Source organism: Arachis ipaensis, chromosome B6 (genome assembly GCF_059453495.1).
Source record: "Arachis ipaensis isolate K30076 ecotype BB chromosome B6, ASM5945349v1, whole genome shotgun sequence".
NCBI lineage: Eukaryota > Viridiplantae > Streptophyta > Magnoliopsida > Fabales > Fabaceae > Arachis > Arachis ipaensis.
Genome location: NC_142441.1, coordinates 117,903,463 through 117,912,389, shown reverse-complemented (window position 1 = coordinate 117,912,389; position 8,927 = coordinate 117,903,463). Strand labels below are relative to the sequence as shown.

Genomic DNA, 8,927 nt, shown 5'->3' with positions numbered 1-8,927 from the left:
GTAGCATCAGCATATCAAGTGGCTTACCATTTTCACCACCCACCAATTGAGTTCTGTCTACCTATAACTCAATGTAGTGATATTTAGAAAGATTTGTGGAAAATGAGATTACCCCCGAAGATCAAATTCTTCCTCTGGCGTGCCCTCCATGGAAGACTTCTTGTCCTGTTGAATCTCCAGCGATGAATTTCATCAATTTCTGCGATTTGCCTCCGGTGTCAAATAGGAGAGGAATCGACTATGCACTGCTTATTCACCTGCAATAAGGCAAAAGAAGTATGGCTCAGAAGCCCATTTACAGATGTGACGATAGGAGAAGAGGAAGAGAAACTCTATCGGTGCCGGAGGAGAAAGAAAGCTTACCTATCATGGAGTGGAGGTAACCAATAAAACTTGCTCCTGATTGGAATTATGTGCTAGAATATTTGGAGAGCTCGAAACTCCTTGGTCTTTGAACATGAAGAAATTTCACCGGAAGAGACAGACCAAATTTCTCGAAGAATGTTGATGGAAGTGGTGACTATTCCCCAAATTCTCTTTTAGTGAAACGTTAGGGATTAAAGCCCCTTTTAGATCTTCTGTCCTTTTATTATACCCTTTTTATTCTTTCTTTTATTATGTTGCGATATAACTCAGCACGGGAGTTGATTGGGAGTTTTCCGTTCTCTTTTTTTGTCCTACATGGACCTCTTGTATTCCTTGGATTATGAAATGAATACTACTTGACTTTGGAAAAAAAAAGTAATAACCAATTACAGTATCAGCTAATTACAATCAACTATTATTCCAAAATTTTTTCTTTCATAATAAAAAAAACCCACTGAAATCCTCACCCTTCTTTTTTCTTTCTCGCTATAAAAAAAATGTTGAGTACCGTCGAATTTAAAGATGGACGTTAGTATCGGATTTAGTGGCAGATTTTCTGACGGATAGAATAAAAAGTTCGTCCCTCGAATAAGTTACCGTCAAATTTTCCGTCACTAAATTTAGCGCCAAATTTACCATGAACAAGATTTAGCGAAACACATCATTTAGGCAATCACGAACACTTTACCGTCAGATTTTTCTGTCGATAAATCCAACGGTAAATTTGGGATAAAATTTAAACGCGAAACTCTTCTCTCTCTCTCTCTCTCTCTCTCTCTCTCTCTCTCTCTCTCTCTCTCTCCTGGTCCAATGAAAAAGGGTGCGCCACCACCACCTAGAGTTGTTGCCACCACCAGTAAGCAACATTGTCATCGTAGATCGTCGTCATCACTGCTGTTGGAATCTCCATGGAAGCCTCCGTTGTGCCACCGCTGTTGGTGTCCCTTGCCATTGATCGAAAGTTGTCGTCATCACCGTGGCTGAGGTCTATCGCGCCAAGGTAAGGTTGTTTTTCATTTTTTCTTTTGGTTATTTGTTATATTACTAAATCCTAACTCCACCACTGTAGGTTTCATTGCTGCCTCCAGTCACCACCATGCTTCCACCATTCTGCATCTACCATCAGAGGTAATTTTCTTATAGTTTTTGTATTTTTTAGATTTTCTGTTTAAGATTTTGTTAGGTATTTTATTAAATTATTGACTAAAACTTTTAATGAAGTGTGTGATTAGGATTTGTTATATTAATTTAGTGTAATTAGAAATTAAATAATATTAGGTTAAGTAGGGTGTAATTTAGGATTTGTTTTGAGTTGATGGTATTTTGGATGATTGTTAATTTTTTGAGTTTATTATTGTCTAAGTTAATATTTTGATTACTTAAAACGGTGATTAAAACCGCCACCATTATTTCTAAGGTAAAAATGACATTTTTGGTTGGTTAAAATGGAAAACGGCAATTTTGAATCACCATTTTTTACCCTGACAGAGTGGCGTTTTGGTTAGTTAAAATGGTATTTAAAACCGTTGTTTTTACCAGGTTAAAACGACATTTTTGGTTGGTTAAAATAACATTTTTGAACTCCCATTTTTACTCCGACAGTAGAGTTTTTATTGATTAAAATGGCGTTTGAAACCGCCATTTTTACCAGGTAAAAGTGACATTTTTTATCATTTAAAAAGACAATTTTTACTGTCGTTTTTGTCGTGTTAAACATTTTTTTTTATTAAAATTTTACAATAACAAAAAATCACAATCTATAAACAAAATATTATATAACTCATAAACAAAGTATTAAATATAATATAAAATTTTTTAGTGTTGAAAATCAAAAGTAATAACTCTTATATAAAAATTTGTCTTACTAAACTAACCAAAATACAAGCATTGCAATAAGCACTAATCAGTCAAATCTACCATCCATTTATGATTACTCTATTCTTTTGTTGTAATCTCCTTTATGTTGTTTCTATGCTTTATTGTAGATCTACTTTTGTTCCTTCTCTTCTCTTTCAATTCAATTAGAGGTAATTCATAATAATTTTGTTCCTTTTGATTGTTGTTATTGATTTCTTACAATAATTGTTGTTAGATTTTATTGTTGTTATCCATTTACTATGCTTTTCTTTAGTGTCTTCCAAGTGTTTGATGAAATGCTTGGTTGGATTTTAGTGTAGATTTTGTTCCTCTTGGATTTGGTAGAGTAATTAGTGACGCTTGAGTTATCTAATTCCTTTGTTGATTGATAATTAGAAGTTGCTAATTGATTTGGATACCACTAACGCTAGTCTTTCCCTTGGGAGTTGGCTAGGTGGTGCATGAAATTCTGATCCTTAACAACGGCGCCAAAAACTTGGTGCTCGGAACGTAATTCACACACTTTGTCACAACATCGCACAACTAACCAGCAAGTGCACTGGGTCATCCAAGTAATAAACCTTACATGAGTAAGGGTCGATCCCACAGAGATTGTCAGCTTGAAGCAAGCTATGGTCACCTTGTAAATCTTAGTCAGGCAGATTCAAATGGTTATGGAGTTTTAATAATTAAAAGATAAATAACACGTAAAATAAAGATAGAGATACTTATGTAATTCATTGGTGAGAATTTCAGATAAGCATATAGAGATGCTTTCGTTCCTCCCGAACCTCTGCTTTCCTGCTGTCTTCATCCAATCATTCCCACTCCTTTCTATGGCAAGCTTTGTGTAGGGCATCACCGTTGTCAATGGCTACTTCCCATCCTCTCAGTGAAAATGGTCCAAGATGCGCTGTCACCGCACGACTATTCATCTGTCCGTTCTCGATCATACTGGAATAGGATTCAGTAATCCTTTTGCGTCTGTCACTACGCCCAGCACTCGCGAGTTTGAAGCTCATCACAGCCATCCCTTCCCGGATCCTACTCGGAATACAACAGACAAGGTTTAGACTTTCTGGACCTCAAGAATGGCCGCCAATAGTTCTAGCCTATACCGCGAAGACTTTGATCTCACGATCAGAAGGCTAAGAGATACACATTCAAGCTTGTTTGCATGTAGAACGGAAGTGTTTGTCAGGCACGTGTTCATAAGTGAGAATGATGATGAGCGTCACATAATCATCACATTCATCATGTTCTTGAGTGCGAATGAATATCTTAGAGAAGAAATAGGCTTGAATTGAATAGAAAAAAAGTAATACTTTGCATTAATTCATGAGGAACAGCAGAGCTCCACACCTTAATCTATGGTGTGTAGAAACTCTACCGTTGAAAATACATAAGAACAAGGTCTAGGCATGGCCGAATGGCCAGCCTCCCAAAATGGCATATGAATTCAAAAATAGGGAAAAAAGACCCCTAGTACAATAGTAAAGAGTTCTATTTATCCTAAACTAGATACTAGGGTTACAAAATTGAGTAACTGATGCAGAAAATCACTTCCGGGCCCACTTGGTGTGTGCTTGGGATGAGCATTGAAGCTTTCACGTGCAGAAGTCTTTCTTGGAGTTAAACACTAGTTTGTAACCTGTTTCTGGCGTTTAACTCTGCTTTGCAACCTGTTTCTGGCGTTTAACTCCAGAATAGGGCAGAGAGCTGGCGTTGAACGCCAGTTTGCATCATCTAAACTCGGGAAAAGCATGGACTATTATATATTGCTGGAAAGCCCTAGATGTCTACCTTCTAACGCAATTGAGAGCGCGCCATTTGGACTTATGTAGCTCCAGAAAATCCACTTTGAGTGCAGGGAGGTCAGAATCCAACAGCATCTGCAGTCCTTCTTCAACCTCTGAATCTGATTTTTGTTCAAGTCCCTCAATTTCAGCCAGAAATTACCTGAAATTACAGAAAAACACAAAAACTCATAGTAAAGTCCAGAAATATGAATTTTATTTAAAAACTAATAAAAATATACCAAAAACTAACTAAATCATACTAAAAACTATGTAAAAACAATGCCAAAAAGCGTATAAATTATCCGCTCATCACAACACCAAACTTAAATTGTTGCATGTCCCCATGCAACTGAAAATCAAATAGGATAAAAAGAAGAGAATATACTATAAAATTCAAAAATATCAATGAAACTTAGCTCCAATCAGATGAGCGGGACTAGTAGCTTTTTGCCTCTTGAATAGTTTTGGCATCTCACTTTATCCATTGAAGTTCAGAATGATTGGCATCTATAGGAACTTAGAATTCAGATAGTGTTATTGATTTTCCTAGTTCAGTATGTTGATTCTTGAACACAGCTACTTTATGAGTCTTGGCCGTGGCCCTAAGCACTTTATTTTCCAGTATTACCACCGGATACATAAATGCCACAGACACATAACTGGGTGAACCTTTTCAGATTGTGACTCAGCTTTGCTAAAGTCCCCAATTAGAGGTGTCCAGGGTTTTTAAGCACACTCTTCTTTTGCTTTGGATCTCGACTTTAACCGCTCAGTCTCAAGTTTTCACTTGACACCTTCACGCCACAAGCACATGGTTAGGGACAGCTTGGTTTAGCCGCTTAGGCCAGGATTTTATTCCTTTAGGCCCTCCTATCCACTGATGCTCAAAGCCTTGGATCCTTTTTATTACCCTTGCCTTTTGGTTTTAAGGGCTATTGGCTTTTTGCTTTTGCCTTTTGGTTTAAAGAGCTTTTGGCTTTTTCTGCTTGCTTTTTCTTTTTCTTCTTTTTTTTTTGCCATTTTTCTTTTCTTTTCTACAAGCTTTGTTCTTCACTGCTTTTTCTTGCTTCAAGAATCATTTTTATGATTTTTCAGATCATCAAATAACATTTCTCCTTTTTCATCATTCTTACAAGAGCCAACATATTTAACATTCATAAACCACAATATCAAAAGACATATGCTCTGTTCAAGCATTCATTCAGAAAACAAAAAGTATTGTCACCACATCAAAATAATTAAACTAGTTTCAAGGATGAATTCGAAACCATGTACTTCTTGTTTTTTTGTAATTAAAATATTTTTAATTTAAGAGAGGTGATGTATTTATAGGACATTCATAACTTTAAGGCATAGACACTTAAATACTAATGATCATATAATAAGACACAAACATAAACATAGAGCATAGTAAACGAAAAACAGAAAATAAGAACAAGGAGATTAAGGAATGTGTCCACCTTAGTGAGGGTGACGTCTTCCTCTTCTTGAAGAACCAATGGTACTCTTGAGATCCTCTATGTCTCTTTCTTGTCTTTGTTGCTCCTCCCTTATAGCTCTTTGATCTTCTCTAATCTCATGGAGGATGATGGATTGCTCTTGGTGCTCCATCCTTAGTTGTCCCATGTTGGAGCTTAATTCTCCTAGGGAGGTGTTGATTTGCTCCCAATAGTTTTGTGGAGGAAAGTGCATCCCCTGAGGCATCTCAGGGATTTCATGGTAAGGAATTTCCTCATGCTCTTGTTGAGGTCCATGATCTCTTGTTTGCTCTATCCTCTTCTTAGTGATGGGCTTGTCTTCTTCAATGAGGATGTCTCCTGGCCACAACTTCATAGAAGTGGTCTTGATGGACCTTTGAGATGAATCTCTCCATCTCCCATGACTCAGAGGTGGAAGCAATTGCCTTCCCTTTCCTCTTTCTTGAGGTTTCTCTGGCCTTAGGTGCCATTAATGGTTATGGAAAAACAAAAAAGCAATGCTTTTACCACACCAAACTTAAAAGGTTTGCTCGTCCTCGAGCAAAAGAAGGAAGAAGGTAGTAGAAGAAGAAGAAAATGGAGGAGATGGAGGGAGGTGAGTGGTTCGGCCATGTGTGGGTGAGAAGAGAGGGTTGTGTTGTGTGAAAATGAAGAAGGAGTGAGCGGTTTATATAGGAGTGGGGGAAGGTTTAGGGTTCGGCCATTAGGGTTGGGTTTGGGAGGGAAAAGAGTTTGAATTTTGGAGGTAGGTGGGGGTTTTTGGGGAAGAGATGATGGATGTGAGTGGTGAAGAGGTGATGGGGAAGAGTGATATGAAGAAGATGTGAAAAGGAGAGAAGAAGGTAGGTAGGGATCCTGTGGGGTCAAGGACTTAACATCCATGCTCCAATTAGGTGTGTAAAACGCCCTTAACATACATGTCTGGCGTTAAACGCCAGCTTGCTGCCTGTTTTTGGCGTTAAATGCCCAAATGTTGCCTGTTTCTGGCATTTAACGCCACTTCCATGCTCTGTTCTGGCGTTAAATGCCAGTCTGGTGCTTGTTTCTGGCGTCTAACGCCAGCTTGATGCTTCTTTCTGGCGTTAAACGCCAGTAAGTTCTTCCTCCAGGGTGAGCTGTTTTTAAAGCTGTTTTTCATTTTGTTTTTGATTTTTCAGTAGTTTTTGTGACTCCACATGATCATCAACCTAAAAAAAATATAAAATAAAAATAAAATAGATATAATTAAATAACATTGAGTTGCCTCCCAACAAGCGCTTCTTTAATGTCAATAGCTTGACAGTGAGCTCTCATAGAGCCTCACAGATAATCAGAGCAAGGTTGGGACCTCCCAACACCAAACTTAGAGTTTGACTGTGGGGGTTCAACACCAAACTTAGAGTTTGACTGTGGGGGCTTTGGTTGACTCTGCAGTGAGAGAAGCTTTTTATGCTTCCTCTCCATGTTTACAGAAGGAGATCCTTGAGTCTTAAACACAAGATAATCCTCATTCAGTTGGAGGACCAACTCTCCTCTGTCCACATCAATCATAGCTCTTGCTGTGGCTAGGAAGGGTCTTCCAAGGAAGATGGATTAATCCTCATCCTTCCCAGTGTCTAGGATTATGAAATCAGCAGGGATGTAAAGGCCTTCAACCTTTACTAGCACGTCCTCTACTAGTCCATAAGCCTGTTTTCTTGAGTTGTCTGCCATCTCTAATGAGATTCTGGCAGCTTGCACCTCAAAGATCCCAAGTTTCTCCATTACAGAGAGTGGCATTAAGTTTATTCCTGACCCCAGGTCACACAGAGCCTTCTCAAAGGTCATGGTGCCTATGTTACAGGGAATTAGGAATTTACCAGGATCCTATTTCTTTTGAGGTAATTTCTGCCTATCCAATGCATTTAGTTCATTGGTGAGCAAGGGAGGTTCATCTTCCCAAGTCTCATTACCAAATAATTTGGCATTCAGCTTCATGATTGCACCAAGGTACTTAGCAACTTGCTCTTCAGTAATGTCTTCATCCTCTTCAGAGGATGAATACTCATCAGAGCTCATGAAGGGCAGAAGGAGGTTCAATGGAATCTCCATGGTCTCTAGATGAGCCTCAGATTCCTTTGGTTCCTCAAAGGGAAACTTCTTATTGGTCACTGAACGTCCCAGGAGGTCTTCCTCACTAGGATTTACGTCCTTCTCCTCCTCTCTGGGTTCGGCCACACCATGTAAGGTTATGGCCTTGCACTCTCTTTTTGGGTTCTCTTCTGTATTGCCTAGGAGAGTACTAGGAGGAGTTTCAGTGACTCTTTTACTCAGCTGGCCCACTTATGCCTCCAAATTTCTAATGGAGGACCTTGTTTCATTCATGAAACTTAAAGTGGCCTTAGATAGATCAGAGACTATATTTGCTAAGCTAGATAGATTTTGCTCAGAATTCTCTGTCTATTGCTGAGTGGATGATGGAAAAGGCTTGCTATTGCTAAACCTGTTTCTTCCATCATTATTAAAGCCTTGTTGAGGCTTTTGTTGATCCTTCCATGAGAAATTTGGATGATTTCTCCATGAGGGATTATAGGTGTTTCCATAGGGTTTCCCCATGTAATTCACCTCTGCTATTGCAGGGTTCTCAGGATCATAAGCTTCTTCTTCAGAAGATGCCTCTTGAGTACTGTTGGATGCAGCTTGCAATCCATTCAGACTCTGAGAAATCATATTGACTTGCTGAGTCAATATTTTATTCTGAGCCAATATGGCATTCAGAGCATTAATTTTAAGAACTCCCTTCTTCTGAGGCGTCCCATTACTCACAGGATTCCTTTCAGAAGTGTACATGAACTGGTTATTTGCAACCATGTCAATGAGTTCTTGAGCTTCTGCAGGAGTTTTCTTTAGGTGAATGGATCCACCTGCAAAATGGTCCAATGACATCTTTGATAATTCAGACAGACCATCATAGAATATATCCAGGATGGTCCATTCTGAAAGCATGTCAGAAGGACACTTTTTAGTCAGTTGCTTTTATCTCTCCCAAGCTTCATAGAGGGATTCACCTTCTTTCTGTTTGAAGGTTTGAACATCCGCTCTAAGCTTGCTAAGCTTTTGAGGAGGAAAGAACTTGGCTAAGAAAGCCGTGACCAACTTATCCCAAGAGTTCAGGCTATTCTTAGGTTGAGAGTCCAACCATATTCTAGCTCTGTCTCTTACGGCAAACGGGAAAAGCATAAGCCTGTAGACCTCGGAGTCAACCCCATTGGTCTTAACAGTATCACAAATCTGCAAGAATTCAGTTAAGAATTGAAAAGGATCTTCTTATGGAAGTCCATGAAACTTGCAGTTCTGTTGCATCAGAGAAACTAATTGAGGCTTTAGCTCAAAATTGTTTGCTCCAATGGCACTGATTGAGATGCTTCTTCCATGTAAATTGGAATTTGGTGCAGTAAAGTCACCAAGC

The 8,927-nt window shown here is 38.8% G+C and overlaps 1 non-coding gene across 1 annotated transcript; it reads left to right on the top strand.

Annotated features, from left to right (window-relative positions):
• The first annotated feature begins 8,458 nt into the window (after nt 1-8,458).
• Nucleotides 8,459-8,566, top strand: LOC148562449 (small nucleolar RNA R71). Its single transcript, XR_015887750.1, has one exon. It is a non-coding gene; the product is annotated as a small nucleolar RNA R71 (small nucleolar RNA).
• The last annotated feature ends 361 nt before the right edge of the window (nt 8,567-8,927 follow it).